The sequence below is a fragment of the Diceros bicornis genome (assembly GCF_020826845.1).
Source record: "Diceros bicornis minor isolate mBicDic1 chromosome 30 unlocalized genomic scaffold, mDicBic1.mat.cur SUPER_30_unloc_2, whole genome shotgun sequence".
Classification (NCBI taxonomy): Eukaryota; Metazoa; Chordata; class Mammalia; order Perissodactyla; family Rhinocerotidae; genus Diceros; species Diceros bicornis.
This window is the reverse complement of record NW_026690900.1, coordinates 3,649,067-3,674,721: the sequence shown is the minus strand read 5'-3', so window position 1 is coordinate 3,674,721 and position 25,655 is coordinate 3,649,067. Positions and strand designations below refer to the sequence as shown.

The following is a 25,655-nucleotide window of genomic DNA, read 5'->3' as shown; positions in this document are numbered from 1 at the left end:
GTGGGGTCTCCCACTCCCGTCTCTCCTTGCCCTGAGGGCACCGTCATTCCTCCATCTGACTTATATCTGTTATGTGATTGTTTCAACCCTTCACTTTCCCTGCATGTCTGGGTTCTCTCAGTGTCCAGGGGTGATGTCCTAGCTGCCTTTCCCATTTCTCACCTGGGTAAACTGAAGCTCAGAAAGGGGAGTATTCTGCCTAAGGTCACACAGTGAGTTAGGGGCAGAGCCAGTATCAGAACTCAGGTCTCCCTTGTCCCAAGGTCTGTGATCTTTCACTGGCTCCAGTGGCGCCGTGCATCCCCAGGAGACCTTCATCTCACCCACTCTCCCTCGTGTTTGTTCTAGGTCACCAAGCTCTACAGCGGCACCCAACTTTGAGACATATTCCATTCCACTCCTGCCTGGTCACCAACTTAATGTAGGTTGAGGAGATTGGAAGCATTGGCTGAGCTGGTGGCTGATGACTCTGAGCTCCCGTGACACATAATTGATCTGGAAGTCACTTACATCGTGCCCATTCTGCCCCACATCCCTGTCAGCTAATCCTAACATCTCCTTCCATAGGCTTTTGGGGGATGAGAAAAGCATTAACATTTGGTGCCACGAACCTCCAGCATCCTGCTCCTCCTCCTCTTCTGGAGACTTTCAACAAATATCAGCAGTCTAACTGTGCTCTCCAATACTGTAGCCGCTAACCACATGGGGCAATTTAAATTTTTTATACACCTATTAGGATACGATTCACATATTGTGTGTGGAGAGGAGTGTATTTTTTAGGTTTTTCTATATACAATATCTTCTCATCTGCAAAACAAATAGTTTTACCTCTTCCCTTCCAATCTGGATTTCTTTTATTCCTTTTTCTTGCCTGATTGCCCTCATTAGAACCTTTAGTACCTGTGATTAACATACGAGATATGGGAAGACATCATTGTCTTGTCCCTGGTCTTAGGGGGGAATTTTCAGTCTTTCACCATTGAATATGGTGTTAGCCGTGGGTTTTTCATCGATGCTGTTTATAGGTTGAGAAAGCTTTTTCTATTCCTAAATTGTTGAGTGTTTTCTTTTTTAGACACGAAGGGCGTTGTATTTTGCGAAATTCTTTTCTGTGTATGTGGTCGAGATTGCCTGGTATTGGCCCTTATTCTATTAATATTGTGTAATACATAGTCAAGTTTTCAGATATTAACCCAACCCTTCAACTAGAGGTTAGAGATTAAGATGTTCTCAAGTCTTGCCTGGGCGTGCCATAGCCCTGAGCCCTTGTGTCCTTCTAGATGCCCGCAAATACACTGCAGCTTTTCAAAGGCCCCTGTGGACATCACATTCCCCCAAGTTTTCTTCTAAGTTTTTGGCTCACCTCTTGCCTGCCTCAGCTGGTATCACTCCCTCAGGCAACTACAATAGAAAACAATTAGCTCTGATTGTTTTTAGCAAGTGCCCTGGGGACAGACTTTCCTCCCTGGGCAAGCTCTGACTCAAGTAACGTCAAGCCCTGAACATGGGGCTTTATCGGGAAGCTGCCAGGAAGGTCAGCTAGTGACAGTTCGATGGGGATGGTTCTTTTCAGAGCTCCAAACCCATTATGGCTGCTTGGCTGCTGGTTGTCTCAGCTACCATGGTTCTGAGACTGATGATTTTCAAAGTTATGGAAGATATTGTGAGAGCAGGATGGGATAGTGCAAGTTATAGTGCCACAAAGTTTGCTCCCGTTATCAAGATTCCACCATGTTTCTTCACTAAACCCTCCTCAGATTCTTACAAGCTGTTGATTAATTTCTAGACTTTTGAAAAGTTGATTTTGACAATTTTTACCAGTGTTTTCATTGTTTTTATGCATTTGCAGAAAATCTTTCTCAAATGTTTCAAAAATGTTCTCCCTGTGGTTATTTATTTATGAATTAATTACTTGAAATTACATGAGAAATTCAGTTCCTCACTCACACACACTAACCACATTTTAAGTGCTTGATAACACCATGGGGATGATAATGAGTGTATTTGGTAGTGCAGACAAATGTTTACATTATTGCAGAAAGTTATCTTGGACAGGACACAGAAGCAGGGAATCTAGAATCAAGGTAGAATTCTAGACACACTTGTTCATCCCTTGTGCCCTTCCAGGTCTGTCCCCCACAGTAACCACACTGGCGTGGACTCCCTGTGTGCCTTGCCGCCTTGGCACAGAGATTGGACAGAGTTGCCATCTATGAGGAATTCCTGCGGCTGACCCAGAATGGACCCAGATGCAGAACTTGACCCTGGTAAGGAAGAGTGTCCTTGGGGATGTTAAGGCTCCCTGGTCATTGGGAAATGAAGTGAGACCTTTCTCGGGACTCTGGATGCCTGGGGCTGAGAGAGCATTGAACTTTCTCAGGCTGGCAGGAGGTGGCATAGTCCCCCAGTCTTTACCCACCATAGAGAGACATGGACACCAGTGTAATATTGGAGGCCGTCACCTTCTCCTAGACAGCTCTGTGACCTGAAGCTAGTCACCTCCCCTCTCTGGACTTTTGTTTCCTTATCTCTCCACTGAAAGCCACTGGGCCAGATGGTCAGTGAGGGCCTCCAGCTCTGTGTGAAGCAGACTTACAGGTTTGGGGTCATGTGGTTTCTGATTTACAGGCTATAGTTTGCCAAGTCCCACTCTAGATGATCACCAATGCACTAGAACTTTCTGCAGTGGTGGAATGTTCTATATCTGTGCTCTCCAGTGCATAGCCGCATGTGGCTGTTGAGTACTCGAAGGATGGTATTGTGACTGGTCTTTATTGTTACTGATTTTTAATGTTACTGAGGTACTAGATTTTTTATTTCATTTAACTAAAATTAATTTTAATTCAAAAAAAGACTTGTTGCTGCTCCATATCAGACAGCACACCTCTAAGAGTTTTTCTGGATAGAGGTACAAGTAGGGGGGCCTGCACCCCTCCCCCCATGCCCACTGAGTGCTGTGTGTCCTCCCCTCCTGGAGTTTATGTTGTAGCTGGCAATAACAAGAATAGAGAATTGAAACATCAAGTATTTGATGTGAACAAACTCATACTTGGAGGCGGTATTCAGAGAAGACTTCCTGCAGGAGATTACATTGTAGGTTAATCCTAGAAAATGAATATTAAGCAAACAGATAAAGTAGAAGGGGATGATGTGTTTCCAGGCATGGAAGAACACTTTTGAGTGGGATTTTACAAATTTAGAGAGATCCCATAGGCTTGCCAACTGTGATGACCCATTCTCCCCCCGACCGTCCTAAGAAAGTCCAGTCCAAATTCAGTCCTCTGCGCCCAGAGGTATGAATTTCATTTAATTAATTACACTTTTGTTCTGTGATAATAGTCTTGGATTTTGTAGCACAGTGTGCTCACTTTTTAGAAATGGAAACTAAAATTGGGTGAAAAATCATGATGTCTACTTGACTTTAATATTTCATTGAAAACATGGGATGAATCAAGGGTGGCAAGTGTTAATAATTTATACATTGATGAAATATTGTTTTAATTGGATGGAATATACATTGTTAAATCTAGATGATGGATGTTTATGAGACTGTTCCCTTTATTTTTCTGTGTCTGAAAAGTTTTATTAAAAAGAGTGAAACACACTCACATGCATTCTCCATTTCATTCACTTCCAGAATATTCTCCCAATAGAGATGATACCTTGACTGAGAAGCCTGGTAAACCTGCAGGAAGCCTCCGCCCATGGTAGGGGATGAGTATGTTGATGCTGTGTCTCATCGAAGAGAACCGTGCGCACAGTGTCTTGGATGATGAAGAATGTTGGCCAACCCTTGTCAAGGAGGGTTGAGGCACAGTGGGGTCACCAGAAGCCCTTGGGCGATGACAGGATGTGGCTTACCTCACCACTTGTCTCCTCAGACCTCCCCTTCTGGGTCCTCATCCTCATCTGCTTGGCGGGACTCCTGGTGCTCATCACAGGCCTGATCTGCTGTCTCCTGGTAAGCCATGACGTGTTGCTTGTCTTCTTATTGCGTTGTAAGAGCTCTTTATATAATATAAATACACATCCTTTTCTAGGGATATGTTTTGCAGATGTTTTCTCCCAATCTGTGCGTGACTTGCCTTCTCCTTCACAACATGAGTCATTGGGGAAATGTAAGTGACAGTCATCACGAGATTCCACCACACTTGAGAATGGCTAAAGTTAAAAAAACTGACTATAGCAAGTGTTGTTGAAGATGTCAAGTCACCGAAACTCTCATCGAGTGCTGGTGAAAAATAGCTTGGATGCGTCGTTAATAATTACATACGTCTACCCAGCCATTCCTCTCCTAGGAATCAATCTAAGGTAAATAAACACTAATGTCTATACACAGACTTGTACACACATGTTGATAACAACCTATTTATAGTAGACAAAAGCGGAAAAGACCCCTAATGTCCATCTACTGGTGAACTGATACACAAAGTGTGGTATATCTCCACAGTGGAATACTATTCAATCATAAAAAGGAATGAATTATTTTTTTTAATTACTCTATTGAAATTATAAAGGGTTTTAACATTGTGTAATTTTGGGTGTTCATTATTATTTGTGAATTTCTGTATAGACTGCATCGTGCTTACCAGCGGTAGTCTAACTTTTTTCCATCACCATGCATATGTGCCCCTTTAACTCTTTCACTCAACACCCAACCCCCTTCCCCTCTGGTAAGCACTTATCTGTTCTCTTTATCCCTGTGTATGTTTATCTTCTACATATGAGTGAAATCATGCATATTTCTTTGTCTGGCTTATTTCATATAACATCATACCCTCAAGGTCCATCCAAGTTGTTGCAAACAGGATGATCTTGTCTTTTTTTTCTGGCTGAGTAGTGTTCCATTGTATATAATACATACCACATCTTCTTTATCCATTCACGTGTAGCAGGGCACTTGGGTTACTTCCATGTCTTGGCTATTGTGAATAATGCCGCAATGAACACAGGGGTGAGAAAATCTCTTTGAATTGTTGATTTCAATTTATTTGAATAAATACCCAGTAGTGGGATAGCTGGAAGGTATGGTATTTCTATTTTTAATTTTTTGAGAAATCTCCATACTGTTTTCCCTGGTGGCTGCACCAGTTTACATTCCCACCAGCAGTGTGTGAGGGTGCTCTTTTCTCCTTATCCTCTCCAACATTTGTTATTTTTTGTCTTGGGAGTTATAGCCATTCTGACAGGTGTAAGGTGATCTCTCATTGTAGTTTTGATTTGAATATCCCTAATAATTAATGATGTTATACATCTTTTCATGTGCCTGTTGGGCCTCTGTATATCTTCTTTGGAAAAATGTCTGTACATATCCTCTGCCCATTTTTAGATTGGATTATCTTTTTTACTGTTGTTGGGTGTGTGAGTTCTTTATATATTTTGGAGATTAACCACTTGTCAGATATATGATTTGCAAATATTTTCTCCCAGTTCGTGGGTTGCTTTTTCTTATTTTTTTTTTGAGGAAGATCAGCCCTGAGCTAACATCCGTGCTAATCCTCCTCTTTTTTTCTGAGGAAGACCGGCTCTGAGCTAACATCTATTGCTAATCCTCCTCCTTTTTTTTTTTCCCCAAAGTCCCAGTTGATAGTTGTACGTCATACTTGCACATCCTTCTAGTTGCTGTATGTGGGACACTGCCTGAGTTTGGCCGGACAAGCGGTGCGTCTGTGCGCGTCTGGGATCCGAACCTGGGCCGCCAGTAGTGGAGCTCGTGCACTTAACCACTAAGCCACGGGGCTGGCCCTGTCTTTTTGTTTTGTTCATCGTTTTCTTTGCCTTGCAGAAGCCTTTTAGTCTCATGTAGTCCCATTTGTATATTTTTCCTTTTCTTACCCTTGCCTGAGTAGACATAGTATTGGGAAGGGTGCAGCTAAGACCAATGTCAAAGACTGTACTGCGTATATTTTCTTCTAGGAGTTTTATGGTTTCAATTGTTAGATTCAAGTCTTTTATCCATTTCGAGTTAATTTTTGTGTATGGTGGAAGATAATGATCTACTTTCATTCATTTGCATGTGGGTGTCTAGTTTTCCCAACAGCATTTATTGAAAAGACTTTTTTTTCCTCCATTGTATGATCTTGGCTCCTTTGTCAGAGATTAACTGACCACAGATGTGTGGTTTTTTTCCTGGGCTTTCAGTTCTGCTCCATTGATCTATGAGTCTGTTTTTGTGCCAGTACCATGCCATTTTGATTACTATAGCTGTGTAATATATTTTCAAGTTAGGATTGTGATGCCTCCAGCTTTGTTCTTTCCTCTCAGGATTTCTTTGGCTGTTCGAGGTCTTTTGTTATTCCATATATATTTTAGGATTCTGTGTTCTCTTTCTATGAAGAATGTCATTGGAATTCTGATTGGGATTGCTTTGAATCTGTAGATTACTTTAGGTAATGTGGACATTTTAACTATGTTTATTCTTCCAATCCATGTGCATGGAATATCTTCCCATTACTTCAGGTCATCATTGATTTCTTTCAATAAAGTCTTATAGTTTTCATTGTATAGTTCTTTAACCTCTTTGGTTAAATTTATCCCTAGACACTTTTTTTTTTATGTTGCAATTGTAAATGGGATTGTATTTTTGAGTTCTCTTTCTGTTAGTTCATTATTAGAGTATAGAAATGCAACTGATTTTTGTAAGTTGATTTTGTACGCTATAACTTTGCTGTAGTTGTTGATTACTTCTAATAGTTTTCTGATGGATTGTTTAGGGTTTTCTATATTTACAATCATGTCATCTGCAAACAGCAAGAGTTTCATTTCTTCCTTTCCAATTTTTATTCCTTTTATTTCTTTTTACAGCCTAATTGCTCTGGCCAAAACCTCCAGTACTATGTTGAATGGGAGTGGCGAGAGTGGGCACATTTGTCTTCTTCCTGTTCTTAGAGGAATGGCTTTAAGTTTTTCACCATTAATTATGATGTTGGCTGTGGGTTTCTGATATATGGCCTTTATTGTGTTGGGGTACTTTCCTTCTATATCTATTTTATTGAGAGTTTTTATCATAAATGGATTTTGGATCTTGTCAAATCCTTTCTCTGCATCTGTGGAGAGGATCATGTGATTTTTATTCCTCATTTTATTAATGTGGTGTATCACATTGATTGATTTGCAGATGTTGAACCATCTCTGCATCCCTGGCATAAATTCCACTTGATCATGGTATATGATCCTTTTAATATATTGCTGTGTTCCATTTGTTGATATTTAGTTGAGGATTTTTGCATCTGTGTTCATCAGCGATATCGGCCTGTAATATTCCTTCTTTGTGCTATCCTTGCCTGCTTTTGGTCTCAGGGTGATGTTGGCCTCATAGAATGAATTAGGAAGTGTTCCATCTTCTTCAACTCTTTGGAATAGTTTGAGAAGCATAGGTATTAAATCTTGTTTGAGTATTTGGTAGAATTCTCCAGAGAAGACATCTGGTCCTGGACTTTTGTTTTTTGGGAAGGTTTTGATGACCATTTCGATCTCTTTACTTGTGATTGGTCTATTCATTTTCTCTATTTCTTCTTGAATCAGTTTTGGGAGGTTGTATGAATCTAATAATTTATCTATTTCTTTTAGATTATCCAATTTGGTGGCATGTAAGTTGTTCAGTATATTCTTTTATTGTCCTTTGGATTTCTGTGGTATCTGTTGTAATTTCTCCTCTTTCATTTCTAATTTTATGTCTTTGAGCCTTCTCTCTTTTTTTCTTAGTGAGTCTGGCTAAGAGTTTGTCAGTTTTGTTTCAATCTTCACAAAGAACCAGCTCTTTGTTTCATTGATCCTTTCTACTGTTTTTTTAGCTATTTCATTTATTTCTGCTCTAATTTTTATTATTTCCCTCATTCTGTTGACTTTGGGTTTCATTTGTTCTTCATTTTCTGGTTCTTTTAGGTGTGGTTTAAGGTTACTTATTTGGTATTTTTCTTGTTTGTTGAGGTGCACTTGTATTGCTATGAATTTCCTTCTTAGAACTGCTTTTGCTGCATCCCATAAGAGATGTTTTGTTGTCTTTTCATTTTCATTTGTCTTCAGGTATTTTTTGATTTCTCCTTTGATTGGTTCATTGATCCAATGGTTCTTCAGTCTTGTGTTCTTTAGTTTCCACATATTTGTAACTTCCCCATCTTTTGTGTTGTAGTTGATTTCTAGTGTCATATCATTGTGGTGAGAAAAGAAGCTTGATATGATTTCAATCTTAAATTTATTCAGGCTTGCCTTGTTTCACAACATATGGTATATCTTTTAGAAGGTTCCATGTGCACTTAAGAAGAATGTGTATTCCGCTTTTTTGGGAGGGTATGCTCTATATATATCAATTAAGTTCATCTGATCATATGTTTCATTTAATTCCACTATTTACTTGTTGCCTTTCTATGCATGATCTATCCATGATGTAAGTGGGGTGTTCAGGTCCCCTGCTATTGTTGTGTTGCTGTTAATTTCTCCCTTTAGGTCTATTGATAGTTGCTATATATTCTTTTGTGCTGCTGTGTTAGGTGCATATATCTTTATAAGTGTTATGTCCTCTTGGTGGAAAGTCCCCATTATCATTATATACTGCCCCTCTTTGTCTCTCATAGTCTTTTTTATCTTGAAGTCTGCTTTGTCTGATATAAGTATGGAAACACCTACTTTCTTTTATTTGCCATTTGCTTGCAGTATTGTGTCCAATCCATTCATCCTCAGCCTGTTTGTTTTTAGTGCTGAGATGTGTTTCCTGGAGGCAGAGTATTGTTGGGTCTTGTTTTCTAATCCACCCCAGCACTCTGTGTCTGTTGATTGGAGAATTCAATCAATTTACATTTAGAGTGATTATAGATACATGAGGGCTTAATCCCACCTAATCTATATTTCCATTGTTTCTCTTCCTTTGTGTTTCTGACTACCATTTCATTTTGGGGGTTTTCTGTGGAGGTGTTCTCTTTTTTTATGATCTATGGCTCCGCTCTGATTCTTTGTTTGCTGGTTACTGTGAGGTTTGTATGAAGATCTCATAGATGACATAGTCCATCTTCTGAGAGCCTCTTATCTCCATTAGCCTAAGCAGGTTCCATCCCTTTCCTCTTCTCCTTCTGAGTTATTGTTGTCACAAGTTATTCAATTTTGTGTTGTGCATTTGTGACTAAGCTGAAGTGTTTATAGTTACTTTTGATGCTTTCCTTCCCTTCCTCTTTTAAGTTATAATTAAGTATTTGCTACCCTGTTGTGAAACAGAGCTGTAGCTTTCTGATTTTGTCTTTCTATTTATCTCTTTGCTCAAAGCTTTGCAGACATTTGCCTTCTTTTTGTTTCAGGTATGAGGGTGTTCTTGATCATTGTTTGTATGAGAGATCTAGTGGCGATGAACTCCCTCAGCCTTTGTTTATCTGGGAAAACTTTCATTTCTCCATTGTATCATAAGGATCATTTCACTGGATAGAGTATTCTTGGCTGAAAGTTTTTGTCTTTCAGTATTTTTAATATATCATTCCATTCTTTCCTTGCCTGTAAAGTTTCTGCCAAGAAATATGCTGAAAGCCTGATAGGGGTTCCTTTGTAGGTCATTTTCTTCTGTCTTGCTTCCCTTAATATTTTTTCTTTGTCATTGGCTTTTGCCAATTTTACTATTATATGCTTTGGAAAAAGTCTGTTAGCATTGATGTAATTAGGCGGTCTGTTGGCTTCATGTATTTGTAAGTCCTGTTCTTCCCCAGGTTTAGGAAGTTCTCATCTATTATTTCTTTGAACAAGCTCTCTGCTCCTTTCTCCTTCTTTTCTCCCTCTGGGATACGTATAATTCTTAGGTTGCTTTTATAATTGACTCATATATTTCTCCAAGAATTCCTTCATTTTTTAAAAATCTGAGTCCTCTCTCCTCATCCACTGGAAGCATTTCTATATTTCTATCCTCTAAATCACTATTTCTTTCATCCATAATATCAGCTCTGTTTTTTAAGGATTCTAGATTCTTTTTTATCTCATTAATTATGTTCTTCATATCCAGAATTTCTACTTGTCTTTTTATTTAATTAGTTTCAGTCTCTTTGATGAAGTATTCCTTTTCCTCATTAATTTTATTCCTGAGTTCATCGAACTGTCTGAACATTCTTGTAACTTGGTGAGTTTCTTTAATGACAGTTATTTTGAATTCTCTGTCATTTAGATTGTAAATTTCTGTGACTTCAAGGTTCCTTTCTGAAGATTTGTCATTTCCTTCTGCTCTGAATTGTTACTGTAGTTTCTTATGGTGTTTGATGAACTAATCTTTTGCCTGCGTATTTGTGGTAGTATCAGGTCGCAGATGCCACCTGCTACCGCTGTGGGGAAAGCATGAGCTGTGTTTCTGATCCCACTCCATATGCTGGAAATTGCGTGTATACAATGGGTGTTCCCATCCGCTGGGAAAGCATTCACACTAGGCTCAGAGCTGCCACCACAAGGAGGCACGTACCCAGTTGTAACACCGCAGCACTACTCTGGGTATTTGTGCCATCTGGCAAAGCATTTGCTTGTGTGCATATATCTGCTGCTGCCTTTTCTTATGCTCATGCCAGCCTCTGTGCTTGGTGGGTGGGACTTCTTCATGGGTTCTCAGGATTGGCCAATCATTGGGACTGCAGTGGCATGGTGGGCTTTCCAATCATCAAGGAAAACATTCATTTGAGGTTCCAGGGCTCCCGCCAACCCCTCCCAGAGTTGCACCAAGATGCATTCCTACTTTTGGGGATGCAGCAGTACTATTTGGTCTCACTCCAACCTGGGAAGCACTCAGGTGTGTGCACAGTGCTGCCAGGGAAGCGTTGGGGATAGGAATGAATTCATAGCACATGCAATGACAAGCATAAATCTCAAAATAATTATCCTGAGTGAAAGAAGCCAGTAAAAAATGAGTACATAGTGTATGATCCCATTTATAAAAATCCTTGGAAAATACAGGAAAATATATAGGGACATATACCGGATCACTGGTTGCCTGGGAATGAGAATGTGTTTGCAAACGGCAGGGAAAGAGAAATTAAAATGACCATGAGGAAATTTGGGGAGGATGGGCGTTCCTTTTCTTGATTGAGGTGATGGTTCAATAAGTTATAATCAAAATGTATCAAATTGTTCACTTTAAAAATATGCAGTTTACTATATGTCGTTAATACCTCAATTAACCTAGAACATGTAGGGGAAAGAGAGGGAGAGAGAGAGGAAAGAGGGAAAAGGAAAGGAAATGAAGGACCGAGGGTGAAAATTAAGTGGACAAAAGGAAGAGGGGGACACAGGATGCATCGAGTCTCTGTGGCTTTGGTATCTCCTTCCCCTGGAGTCTCCCATACTGGGGAGCTGACTGGACCATTCTGATGCGCTCTCCTCACCTCACAAGTCACTGTCTGCCGGCGGAAGAAGGAGGGTGACTATGATCTCCAGTGACAACGCCTGGGCTATTACCTGCCTCATGGCAACCTACGGAAGCTGCAATGACTAGATCTGAGGTCCCTTTTTCCCAGCTGTGGTCCAGAGGAGCTTGGCTGTAACAGAACGAAACCATATCAGACGGACACAGACTCCGAGCCTTTCTAGACTTGGCCCCTGACTGGCTCACAGGGGACTAAGCTGAAAGGTTTCACCTTCCTTAAGTCCTGAAAGTGACTGCAAATTCTGTCCTGTGGTGTCACACTAGTTCATCCCTCAGGGACACCAGAATTGGTGAAACCAACACAGACATTGCCATCATGTAAAATCGTATCCCCACTTCAGTGCAAGGTTTCTCTTCTTAGGAAACTTTGGAACCTCCCTCCCCTTCACTCTGTGCAGCCATCACACCCCTCTCGGTTCCTCCATATTCCTCCCCAACTGAAGCTCTGGCAGTCTCAGGTTCCCCTTTTCTGTTTCATTCTCTGAAGCTCAGATTCACCAGGACTTCCAGATCAATCTCCCTCGATGGCTCCTTTCCCCACTCATGGGTCATACATGATCGGAAACAGGCCAAGATGAGAGAAGTGGGTGAGACATGGCTCTGCAGTCACCTTGGGCCTTGGGAGCTGAAATGACTAGATGTCTGGGAAGCTTGAATCCCAGAGAAACACCAAGGCTCTGGGAAGAGAGTATCTGCTCTGGATGTAAAAGTGAATAATACTGGGCGGGAGAAATCTGAGGGAAAAGAAAGAGTCTTTTTTCATCTTTCTCTGTACAGAGTCCAACTAGCCTCACAGCAGAGGCTCCCCAACAAGCAGCCCAGAGCATCCCAGGCATGAGGCAGGCTGCGCTGTTCTGCCGTGGGTCTGTGGGAACAGATTACATTATCTGTACACACTGTGCCGACGACCACAGCTGAAGATATCCAAGGGCTGAGAATTAAAGTCACAGTCATGGCACTCTTTCAGACTTTTTGTGTGTGAGCTTCACATTCTCAATCTTAAGCAGTGCTTCTCTGAGAATGCACACTCTGAAGATTATAATGATTAATAATATTAATATATTATTATTCATTGCATACATTATACACTGTACATTATAATTATAAATTAATGTATAATTGTTATGCATTAATATATTATTATATATTACATTATTATAATATCATTATAATGGTTAATAATCGTTATCATTATTGACTATTTAATTTCTCCTAAACAACATGACTGGCAAGCTCTGCGTGTATTATCTCAGTTACAGTCACAATATTTAGGGTTTTATTCCCATTTTGAGGTAAAGATGTGGAGGCTCAGAAATATTAAATAACTTGACACAGAAGGAAAAGAATTACTACAAAGCTAAATTAACCACATATTCACACTATGTTTCAAAGAAAGAAAGACGTTTTCTGACTTACAAACAGACTCAATGTTGACCTCCCACAGTCCTGCAGCTAAAGAACTGGTAAAGAATGTACATCAGGAAGAAGAAATGTGAACCCAGGAAAACATAACAGAAGTCACTAGGAAAGGAAAAAACCGTCTGTCTAATTTAGTATTAGTTTTAAAACAAGACATTAAAAACACATTTGAATTAAAATTTCAGATGATTACCACATGGAAGAATACAGGAGAGAAGATTTAGGTAAAAAATAACTCATTTTTTAGGGAAGATATAAATACTAAGATACTCTATTATTGTTTAACACATTGCTCTCAGAAACTGATAAATCTGTGGGACAAAAGTAAGTAATGATAAAGAGGATTTGAAGAGTGCAACATACTCGATCAGACAAATAGACAAATCCCAACACACTGGCTTATTTTGAGACTTGTGATGCTGAAAACAGTCCTTCTCCTGACAGCATGATACCGCAATGGCATATCAATTTTCATGAATCAAATTTCCAACGTATATAAATCTAAAAAAATGAAAAACCAGTATTTCATTGTATGCAACTAGTGATTCAACATACAACAAATACCAGAAAAATAGAGACCCAGAAGTAGGTGTCTTTTTTGAGAAGACAGATATAACAGCTCTTTAGTGAAATGTTATCTTGGAATCTATTGCAACATTACACAAAAAGGACAATCCATTTGGATGAGGTATGTTTTCTTTGTGACTGTGAGGGCAAAACTCTAAAGAATCCCCTGACTGTGATAACTCTCTGTTGATCTTAAAATACAAATACATAACACTCAGGAAAGTAAAGGAAGGAAAGATCTCCTTTCTCTCCTCACCTGAAACTCAATCTCCCACCTCAGAAGGATCACTGTCCATATCTTCTCTGTCATGCAAAGGAATCAATGAAAAGAAAAGTATTGGTATATATTAAAGTTTTAAGAGCTCAAACCAAGAAAACCTAATGACTCCTGCAGAGGCATTGATTTAGTGTGAGCTCCATGTCATCTGCCCCGTCTTGTCTCTATCATCGTGTTTGTCGGGACGTCCTTCTTGGCCCCTCACTCTCCCTGCCTCGTTAGCCAGTCTGTCTGCATCAGTGCTACCGCCAGTCTCTCTCTTGCCGTCTTCACTTTCTCTTCCTGTTTCCTGATATCTTCCTGAGTCATCATAAGTTGTTTGCAAAGGAGCTGTGGGATGTACAGACCAATTCCTGGGATCGTCTCTGCTGAATCTGAAGACCAGGCAGGGGTGGGCATGGGATTGGGGTTCGGACCACCTGTGAGCACACCTGGCAGGGATGCACCTGTGCAACTAGGTGCAAGATTCAGCAGGGCTTTGGCAAGGTCCAAAGGACTTAACGGTTCCCCTGCACTCTGCAGGCCTGGAGACCTTGCAGTCTCTTCTGCCAGCAGAGTTGTTGGGGCTGCTCCAAGGTTTCCTCCCATTGATGGCATCTGACCTCATTGCCAGGATGGTATGTGATTCTAGTAACTGGCCTTTTGAATATGTAACTGGACATCCTCAAAGGGATGGAGATGCTCAAACCAGGCTTTGGGTTGGATTGATGTCCACAATCATGTCGCTTCTTCTGTGATGATTTGACCATCATACTTCTTTTCCTCTTACCCTATAAATTGGGAATGTGGATCAGAGTGATAAATGAAGCCTGCCTTCCCAGGACAATTATGTCAGATGCCTTGTACTTCTACCCTCCCTCTCTCCCTGTGGGGATTAATCTGACCTGTGTCCTGGGACGTCATCAAAGAGATTTGGGTCAAGAACAGAAAGCTCTAGGTCAAAACTCAGGACTACGGCAGGTCATTTCTTCTCCCCCATGTTGTTAGACACTTATGAGTATGACTTTATTCTCATTTTGTCCTTGTCTCTCTCAACAACAAAATCCCTGGTGCTCCCTGTCAGGACACACTGTTCCCAGTCTTTTTCTAAATCCCAAATCATACCATTCTTCTGTACTATATGACTATTCATTTGATAAGCCCATTGACCAGTTGGTGTTCATAGCTCCATTCGAGCTTAAGTCACTTGTGAAATTATCATCCACCTCGCTCCTAGTGACTCTTATTTGACAACTGTGAACATTAAATCTCAGTAAAGAGAACGTATGTCTGGAAAAACTCAACTTACAAATGGAGATTGTGCTGTAAGTGGGAAGTACACACTGGGCTTATGAAACCCAGGAAAACAATGTAAACTCTCTCATTATTAAGTTTTGTATAGACTGCACCCACATTGATGTTATCTTGGTTATAGTGGGTTAAAATATACTATTAAAATTAGTTTCACTTGTTTGCTTTCATTTTTTAAAATGTGGCTACTAAGAAAAAAATTAAATTCTATAATATAGAGTGCTTAATGTTACTATAGGACAGTGCCGATGAAGCCATCGGTGAAAATAAATTCCAGAGAAAGTGGTTAGGGAAATTTTTTCCCTAGGAAAGGCGTCTAAAATGGCCCACACTGCAAGATGCAGCAAAAACTGTCATACACACACACACACACACACACACACACACAAACTGACAGAATGAAACAAACCTCTTCCTAGAGTCCCACCACTTTTCACATGGCAAGAGGTTGCACTCCTACTTAGTCCTAATTGGACTAATCTCAAGAAAGAAGGCAGAAGTCAAGGTAATTTACCAGTTAGGAAGATCTAAAACCAGAGACTAAAGCTCAAGATATGTAGTGAATTTCCTGTCCTGGCTTCTGTTATTAATTCAATATGTTAGGGAGACTTTGCCAAGGAGGATTGTTTTAAAACTCACTTTTTCTTTACTATGTAAAAATAGACAGGCTATGTAAAGAATAATTACTCTAGCCAATCAATGAAAAGGAGATGATAGAACACGAATACCCTTATTATAAGTCACTACTGGATTAGAGAGTCAGGGAACAGCTGACATTGTGTTGATTTGGCCTTAATTAGGCTGATTCTGATTTCATGATCGTCATATTGGTTGTATTATGCTAGAACCTAGGAAACTTCTCAGCCCCCCTACTATTTAACCACCAAGGCCCACCAACCAGACTAGTTCTTGCTGACACATCCCCTGCCTCAATCTCTTCTGACAACACCTGGAGGATTTTCCCCAAATCCCACTCTGTCTCTGTACTCTTCTACCTGCCCCAGGGCCAGGGAATCATTTTCTCCAAGGCTCAGGCTCTGCGTGTGTCCAGCTCTGGGGATGGCACTTCTCCCTCGAGTGAAGACAAGGATCAGAGCGCAGACTCTGTGAGCTGCAGCAATTGGACAAAGACTGGGGTTTGCTGACAGAAAAGAACCTTTAGTGGGCACGGTTACCAGGGTCCAAGAAGCCCCAGTGATTCCTCCAGGGACTGTGATGCAGGACAGAGCAGGAATGTCTGCCTGTGGTTTGGCTTGGGAATGCCTGTAGGGTGACATAGGTGACATTGGTAATGCATTCGCCAATGTTGTTCACTCATTTATTCATCGTATGTCGTGGAGTGCATTCTACATACCTCCAGGCAACAGTCTCACACTCTGGGGCTCACAGGCAGTGTCACAAGAATTTCTAAATTTTATTTCTAATATATAGGTACAGCACTGGCAATACACTAGGCGTTCCAAGCATTTTTCAAATATTAACTCCTTTAATACTCTCCATAAACCTACAAAGTAGGTATGCTGATCATTTTTGCCAACTGAGTGATGAAGAAACTGAGGCACCAATCAAGTAAATAACTCAGTCAATACAAATATCTAGTAAGGGATTGAGCTGGAATTTGGACATGAGGAGTTAGCTCCATACTCTGTGCTCTTAACCACGACATCTACTCTCTAAAGACTGCACATCATGAAAAAATTTGATAAGTTATTAATTTTCTTGGTGCATTGAGTAGCCACACTATTTTATCTGTGTCTGAAAAATAGAATACCTGCGTAGAAACTACTGCACATACACACTCAAATTACATCTACCAATGTCCCCAGTCCCTGAAAATTAATACAGAGAACATTTCAGAGTGTTTCTTGAGGGGGTTGGGAGGACTCTGAGGAAATCCCAGTGTTACTGTAAGAAGCTGAGGACAGGCTGTGACTGGATCTCAGGGGAAAGTTGTCCTCAGGAGTCACGATTGAATGACAACATTGATGGGAGTGTCTCAGCAGTGACTGAATTCAGGGTCTGGTGGTGTTTTAACCTGGTGCTTATTTTCTGGCTGCGTGTTTATGGTGATGCAGCACAGGGAGAGGGGATGGTTCACTGTGTTCTTGGGGAAACCAGACCCATAAAAGAGAGGGAATGACGGTTTCCTTAAACAATAGACTCGTGGTGGGAAAAATTCGGCCTGGAAGAGACAGTCGTGTTCCTGGTATAACCAGAAGGAGTTGCCTCTGCATCAGCCAAAGCAGACAGCCCTTCCCCGTGCACTTATTTGATCTCAATGGGAGGAAGGAGGAGGAAATCATGTAATGCTCTTCTGGATGTGAGATCTGTGATGGTAGTGACTGTGCTAGGAGGATCTGAAAGGCCTCTCTGAGGCATTTCAGACCTTTGCTGTGACCAGAATGACAAGTGTAAGCACCCCTGCGTATGTCTGGGAAGAGTTAGTGTGTCAAGGAGAAGGCTCCCTTGTGCAGAGACTCACATGAAGAAGCGAGTTTGACTAGAGAAGATCAGAAATGTGGCCAGTGTGGCTGGAGGAAACCTGACAAAAGAGATTGAGGGGAGATAAGAGGGTGATCAGGCTGGATCCTGGGACATGGTAGACTGTTACTTTCTGTTCCTCTGTGACAAAATTACTCCAAAACCTATCACCTATACAGTACAAATATATAACATCTCATAATTTCTGTGAGCCAAGCATCTGGCATGGCTTAACTGGGTGCCTCTGTCTCAAAGTCTCTGTGAAGCAGGTTTGTGGTCTGAACAGGGCTCAAATGGGGGAGGATTCCCACCCAAGATCACGCACATGGGTTTTGGCAGGATCCATTCGGACTGAGAGTCTGAGCTCCTGTCTGTCTGTTGTCTGGACACTCCCTCAGTTCTCTCCTATGGAGCCTCTACATAGTGCAACTGAAAACATCAGCACTTGCATTCCCAGTTCTGGTGATTTGATAGAGAGAGAGAGCGAGCGAGCGAGAGAGAGAGAGAGATGGAAACAGAAGGAGGGAGGTAAGTAGGGAACCCAAGTAAGCCAGAAAGCAGGAAGTGAAAGACATTTTGTAATTAAAACTTGGAAGTGACATCCCATCACCTTGGCTGTGTTCTGTTGTTCAGAAGCCAGATACTGGCACCCACACTGTAATCACAGCCTCATGTCCAGTTCATTTGAGTGGAGACACTCGACAGAGCAGGATGTTCTCATGTTGTCCCGTGACTTTCCGAGGCTCTGGCCCCCGGAAAGCCCAGAATGAGAGCATGTTAAGTCGTTTTAGGCATTGGCTCAGCCCTCACCTCGAATGTCCGTGGCCTTTTGGCAGGAGGAACCATCAGGTAACAGTGTGGGCCAGGGCAGGCCACTCTAGGTCAGGCCAGAACTGTGATCCCAAAAGGACAGCCCCACACCACTTGACACTCATTGTGTGTGTGTGTGTGGGAGATGGAGTTAGGGAAGCTGGGGATGAGGAGGACCCAGCCTGGGCAGGAGCAGGAAGCTAGATGGTGGGAGTCGGGCAGTGTGTCATGTTCATACTCAAGATCTTGGCTGCAGAAGATGACGGTGAGTGCTGGGGACCAACCTCCTGTATCTGCATGTGAATCCCGGGCCCTCAAAGTGTCCTGGCATTCCTTCCCTGGTGGAGTCTATGCAGATTCCCCTCTGTGCCTGATCTGTGGGGGTATTTCCCCCTGTGGCAAAGTCCAGGCAGGCCCCTGATCCCTCCTGGCCTGACTGCTGGGCACTGTCACTGCAGAGCTGCAGCCAAGAGATGGTCGAGGAGCTGGTGGATGGTTCCAGTTAACCCTCTCCCTGGAAGGAACACAAGTGCACCAGTCCATCAATGACCAGGGCTTCCCTGAGGTGAGTGTGGGTGCAGAGGTGTCTTCACACACAGGACTCTGAGATGACCAAGGCAGTACTAGAATGAAGACTCAAATCTGAGAACCCCCTGGACTCCCCGCCACCAGAATTTTTTCACTAGAGTACCCCACAGTCCAACTCTCAAAAGAATCTGGACCTCCAATCTTCCACACCAGCTACACAGGAGGGTAGAAAGTCACCTCAGTCCTCCTGGTGGTTCACTGTGATATCACTTACTGTATGTCCCTCCTCCTCTCCCCCAGTGTGAGGATGAGTTCACTGTGAATTTAAATGAGGCCTGCAGGATGCGTGCCCTCCAGGCAGGCATGATGGAGAAGCTGACAGAGTCCATGTCACCGGCTTTCCTGAGTAGGAACACGTCCAGCTTCACCACCTTCATGGTCAACTACTCGGCCTTAGACACATCCCACCGGGTCCTGGACCAGCTGTTTACTAGATGAGTAGCCACACCCTTCTCAGCACAGTGGTGACTCTGCCCACTGCCAGCTGTGTATCTTGGGCAAATCCCCACATCTCTCTGAGCCTCAGTTGCTCTTCTGAAAAGTAGGGGGGGGGATAAATTTCATGGTGATCTTGTAGGGACTAATGGGATCAGCAATGACAGGTGCTTACCTGGTGCCTGGATCTGCAGAGAGGGCTGTGGACGTGCTGTGGTAGTCCATGGTGTTTATTTTTCTCTTCGCCGTGAAAAGTAGTCTGCCTCACTGATCTCTAGGATGTGGCCTTTCTGAGTGTGGAAAAACACATGGAAAGCACCCTGTCAAGGAGTTGAGATTCCATGCAGCTGGTCCTGATCCTTTTCCTTGGGCTAGCCAATTAAGGATCTCTGGGGCAGCAGAGAGGCCCTAGGCCCACTCAAGTGTCTGGGATGGTCTGGTTGATCTTCATCCATTCAAGTGTGTAGATTAAGCACCTACTACATGCAGGACTTTTGGAGACACTTAGTAAAGTCAGTGAATGAAGGAGACACAATCGCTGTGCCTCAATTGTCGTCTGAGAGTCAGACAGTGACATTAGACATCTTTCGCAGGTCCTGTCTTCCATGGTACATCCCAAGTGATGTCCTGATAGCCTCCTTTATAGCTGGAGCCATCTTCCCTTTTTCCAGCCAGGAGGGCAGAGCACAGGACCATCTAAAAAATTGAGTGGTCTTTGGGTCCAGAATAAGGGCTTCCTGTCCCTACAGAACAAGGTGTGGAGGGAGAGATGGGGGCTGTGGCTGGGGCGGGCCTGTCAGAACCTTGCGTCTCACACATCTTTTGATTCCCAAGGGAAGGCTGAGGTCTGGTGGCTTCCACTCCAGGAAGACAGGAGTCAAAGAGCTATGGATGGGTGCCAGGACCCCTGGGAAGCAGAGGGGTGGCTAGGCTGAGTTGTCTCCAAGAGACACATTCCATCACAGACCCATGTTAATCTGTCTCTTCTCCATATCCACCTCTTCTGACCACCACCTCCAGGCCCAAGACAGGAGGTCTGTGAGCAACCCGCTCAAAAACCGGCCTTTGCTCAATCCAGTTGCACAAGTACATGGAGGGTTGGGCTGGGCTGTGTCCCGGCCCTTCAGGAGAAGAGAGTCAGCAGGAAGAGAGTCACGACAGGCTCTGTGTTCAACTTGCTGGAAGAGCAGGGGCTCATCCCCAGGATGGGAACGGGCAGGCATTGGTGCCTTGCATGAGAAGTGTGCAGGGAAAGGACAGGCCTCTGACTCTGTTGCCAAATTGCCTCCCCCAGTGCCATCTCTTCTCTGGTGGGAACCTGCCTGGACCCAGGGCAGGATTTCTGGGAACCCCTGCACTTTCCCTGCTTCAGGATGAAGCTGACATCTCTGCATCTCAGCTTGCCTGGCTCGGAGCTGGGGAGCCACGCCTACTTTCTCCAGCTCCAGCTGGAGTATCCAAGGCACATTGAGGCAGATCTGGAAGGTGAGAAGACTGCAGTCTGGGAAGATGATTTGAAGGATCTTCAAAGTCTAGTTTCCCTTAAAGGCAGTGGGGTCTTTCCTGACTTTGACAGGGACCGTGGAAGTCAGCTACTTGAGTGACACTGTTTCTTCCTCCTGCTGCAGTACCATCTCCAGAGCTCCCTCCAGCTCCAGAGCCAGAGCAAGGGCCAGCTCCACGGCTAGATCCAGCTCCAGCACTACTTTCACCACCTGTGCTAGAGCTGGAGCCAGTGTCACCTCCATCAGTCCCTCCAGGGCCAGAGCCACCACCAACATCAGCTCCAGCCCCAGTGCCAGCTCCTGAGCTGGAGCCAGCTGGACCATTGGCTCCAGGGAGAATCCTCACTCCACCTGGAGAGATAACAGCAGAGCCAGATCCAGCCCCAGAGCCCGCCTGCCCCTGGGATGTGACCAGCAAGAACCTGCTGAGGGAGGAGAAGCCTGACTTCTTGGAGTTCCCTCCCCGGCTTGTGGCAGAGCAGTGGACACTGATGGATGTGGTGAGCAGCGGGGCTCTCAGGGCCGGTGGGGTCGGCCTTCGCTGTGCCTTGAGCTGCCCCACACCTGCCATTTCCTGATCCAGAATCCCATGATCTCGGTCCAGCTTCCCTGCTTACCCTCATGTGACCTGAGCAGACTTCTTAATTCCCAAGTTTTTGCTGTCCTCATGTGGACAGTAGAGATGGACACTGAGAGCAGCTGCCATGCAGACTGGCTGTGCAGATGGACGAGGTGGAGCAGAGAGGACGTTGGGCAGAGTCTGCGCTTTGGTGGAGCGGAGCACACTGAAGTGCTGTCTTGTCCTGGGTAGTTCACTCATTTGCCCAGGAGGCCTCAACAGCCTCAGCACTAATTAAGCACCTCATGTGTACATGACTACAAGGCAGACAAACAAAGCCCGTGGTTGTTGCTGCCTTGTGGAAATGTGCCACTGAAAGAGGCGACAGACCCTAGGATGGTCAGAATGGGTGGGAGATGCCCCTAGAGACGGTCAAGCAGAAGCCGAGTTCTGGTGCTTGGAGGAAGTGAGACTGTGCAGCGAGCAAATGCCACTTCCCTGCGCCACAGTATCATGTCCTGGGTCATCCTGTGCTGGGTGTCCTCAGGGGACACAGGCAACACCCAGGGACTCACACAAGCCTCAGGCCGCATTATCAGCTTCCTGAGCTCAGGCTCTCACCTCTGACTCAGCCTGGGACTGGGGGCTGCGGACGCTGAGCTGGGCTGTGCCAGGGTTGGGTGACATGCCCTGTCCTCCCCAGGAGTTCTTCAAGAAAGTGATGCCCCACGACTTCCTGGACTCCATCTGGTCCCAGTGTGACAACAGGGGCAATGAACACCTGGCACCCACCATCCATGCCAACACGACCCACTTTAACAGAATGGTCGAATGTGTCGTCACCACCTGCATTGGGGACCCGAGCATGATGGTCCAGGACAGGGCCAGGGTGGTGGAGCTCTGAATCCAGGTAACCAAGGTAAGATGTGGGAGGCCCTGAGAGCCCCTATCTGGAGTCGGGGGAACTGCCCCTTCTCCTTTCTCAGCTCTCGTGTTTGAAGTCTGTGTTCTGAGCACTTGCACAATCCTTAGGCCCCTCCTGCCAGTGCCTCGATGACCTGACTCCTGGTCCCAGTGGTGGGAAGCTCACCCCTTCCTGGGCTCCTTCCTTGGCTTGAGCTAAAATCCTCCTCCTGGAAGTATTCCTCATCAGGTTCCAGCTGTGCCTTTCCTGGGTTCCCTGAGCCGCTGTTTCCTCCAGGACAAGAGACGTCAATGAGGCGACAGAAGCCAGAGGAAGCAGGGCTCCAGCTCCCTCTCACAGCTCATTCTCTTCCCTTCCCCAGGAATGCCAAGGCCTGAGGAACTTTTTCTCACTCCATATGATCCTCTGGGCTCTGCAGGGCCCCTCCATTCAGCATTTAAAAGAGACATGGAGATGGGTGTCCAGGTGGGTAAGCCTCTCTCCATGCTTGTACCACCTGGGTGGACCAGACCCTGCACAGGGCTGGCATTGCCCTTCAGTCAGTTGGGACCTCCTGGGAGACAGCAAACCCTGGCGATAGAGTCTGACATGGTTGGAAGGCTTGGAGTCTTTCTGAAATCTTAGGCCAGTGGTTCTGCTTCAGGAATCAGTTTCCCTAAGTGACAGATCCTGGCTTGAACCAAATTGAAGGTTTTCAAGTATTTTCAACAACAGAACTCTCTGTCCACATGAAATTAAGACTGTTTAAAACACATCTGCTGAGAAGATAAGAGAATGGAGGCCCCAGGTGACAATAGGAGAGCCCCCTCCCCAGTCGCAGACACCTCAGGGCTCAGAGGACACAGTGAAAACGCTCATCCAGGCTGTCTGGATCTTCTGGGTTTTCAAACAAAAGGAATTTACCCTCAAACCACTCCATAGTGTTTCTTTCCTTTTTTCCCTCCTCAGGAAGAACTGGACAAAACTTAAAAAGTTGATGAAAACTAGCCAGCGGGAGAGCAGGAAGCTGCTCAAGGAGGTGAGTGGAGGCTGCAGATCTGGAAGGAGGGGAGGTGAGGGGGGGAGAGACCAGGCAGGATGTGCTTTGGGAAGTTTTTCATTTAAGGTTCCATGAGAAATAACGGTCTGTCTTGTCCAGCTTGACAGGAAGCAGGGGGTATGAGCTGCAGGGGCTGGTGGGGACTGTTTGGGGCAGGACGCCTTGGTCACGGGATACAGAGGTGTCGCCTGGACTGTTCCAGGAGGTGAGGAGCTGGCAGAATGAGCAGGTCTCTGGCTTCCATGCGGACCCATCAGCTGGCCCTCTTCCTCCAGGCTGGTGGGTGGGGGTTCCTTTCTTCCTAAAGCAGCCCAGCCTGTCCTCAGGAAGCCAGGCCCCTGCTGCTCCTTCTGTCTTCACTGCACCTCGCAGGGGAGGGCACTCTGCCTGCCCCAGGGATGGGCACTGTGAGGTCACACAGGTCTTGTGGACACAGGGGATGCCCAGCCTTGGGCCAAATGGTGGATCTGGGGCAGAACTGTGCGCTCTCTGGGACTGTGTGATCTAGCCCTATAGTGGTCACTGCTGACAAACCAGTGAGTCTCGCCCGGTGGCTTGTTGACAAAGATACACCCCAGATGGCAATGAGAATTATCGGGGAACCTACAGATCCTTAATGGACCTTCCTGACAGGACATTAGAAGTTTCCAAGTGAAAAAGGATGCAAATGTCACCATTACACAGCGCCATGGTCACCCCCTCCACTGTCACTCAGATGTGGCACAAGAGGGTCCCTTTCCCCCTTGGAGGAGTTCTGTGCAGGGTTCATCCTGAGGGGATTCTAGGGAGCTGAGGCCTTTGGCATGGCCTCAGGTCCAGCCTGGTGTCAGAGAATCTCAGGGGGCTGGAAAACACAGAATCCACTTGGATAAGACTCCGAGACACCTTGTGCCACCCGATCCATGGCTCAGGCTGACTGAGGGTCTCAACACACCCCGAGAGTCAGGAGAACAGGACCTTGGTCAGAGGTGTGTCTGGAGGAGGAGTGAAGGCCAGGGGCCAGGCCCTTTGGCTGGGAGGTGGGGACGGTCTCCTCTGTGGGCCCCTTAGCAAGTCACTGCCCCTCTGTGGGCCTCGGTCTCCTCATCTGGGAAATGGAGGGAGATGATCTGTGGTGCAGGCCTCACAAGGGTGATGAGGTACAAGGGGGAGAGGAATGTGCAGGAGATTTGCGCTCCTCCTCCTTGAGGGGGGAGGGGAGAGTACTGGTGACAGTCAGATGACACTGAGTCCTCAGGGGACCCTGGGAGGCCTGGGAGTCCTCCTCACACTTTCCTGATAAGGAGAGAGGCTTAGGGGCCTGGGCAGGCCTGAGGGAGCAGAGGAGGGAGTGTTGGAAATGCGAGTGATCTAGAATCAGAGCACTCTGGAATGGGAGCAGCCATAGACACCAGATGTCCGAGGTCCAGGATCAGGGGCCTGGGAGACACGGGGAAGGGAGCATGGCCTCCCTAAGCCTGTCCTTGACCCTGCAGGACGTGACCTCTGTGTGGGCCACCTTAGAGATGGATCCCCAGGGAGCCCAGGAGAGACAGCAGCAGCAGGTGAGGGGGCCTGAGGGGGAGGGTGTCAGAGGAGGAGGTCTCTCTCCTCACGGCTTGAGGCCTCCCTAAGAGAGGGGTCCCTCCTCCTCCAGCCCAGCTCCTGGAGCCCCAGAGCCTGCTATGCCTGCCCTGGAAGTGACCAGGAGGAGGCCTGGGAGGGCTGGGCCCAGGATGAAATAGAGAGGGGAGGGGCAGGGAGCACATACTCTGGGATTTGACAAAAGCCGCCCCTAGGAGGTGACTGGGGAAGTTGGGTGGTCCTGGAGGGGGCAACTGAGGGGAGGCCGCTGAGGGTCCTAGGCTGCTCTCTGTGGGAGTCTGTGGTGGGCAGGAGGCTGGGGTGAAGGGATTTGGGGGAGGGTCAATGGGGACACCTGAGATGTGGGACTCATCTCACCACTCCCACCCTGATTTCACAGGGTGTCGTCCCCTTCCTGGGCACGTTCCTCTATCACCTGAAGCTGCTGGACATTGGGATGGAGGATGATCTGGAAGTGAGTGAGCCTGGAGGTGGGGCCAGGGAGAAGTATCCTGAGGTTTGGGAGGCGATAGCCCTGCACTGGGCCCTGAGCTCTCAGTACCTGGCAAACCTTCTCTCATGAGAGCCCCATGGTCACCCCTGGGAGCTGGAGAGTCAGGCCCATCTTAGCAATGCATGAATAGACGTCCCACGTAAGCCCCCCACCAGGCTCCCTGGGCTGGTGAAGCTCAGAGCTGCCTGTCTGCAGAGCTGCAGGAGGCTGTGTCTGAGCTGCACTCAGCCTCCCCCTCAGGCCCTGCCCCTGGGGGAGTGCCATCAGCCCCTGCAAGTGAGGAAGAACTTCTGTGGTCCAGCTGTC

At 45.4% G+C, this 25,655-nt stretch overlaps 2 long non-coding RNA genes across 2 annotated transcripts in view; both read left to right on the top strand.

Annotated features, from left to right (window-relative positions):
- The window catches only part of LOC131402106 (uncharacterized), a 104,201-nt gene that overhangs the window by 5,759 nt on the left and 72,787 nt on the right, over positions 1–25,655 (top strand). The gene's annotated exons all lie outside the window — the stretch shown is intronic.
- On the top strand, positions 22,636–25,320 carry LOC131402107 (uncharacterized). The gene is made up of 4 exons (XR_009218284.1): positions 22,636–22,698; positions 23,182–23,251; positions 24,748–24,816; positions 25,236–25,320. It is a non-coding gene; the product is annotated as an uncharacterized LOC131402107 (long non-coding RNA).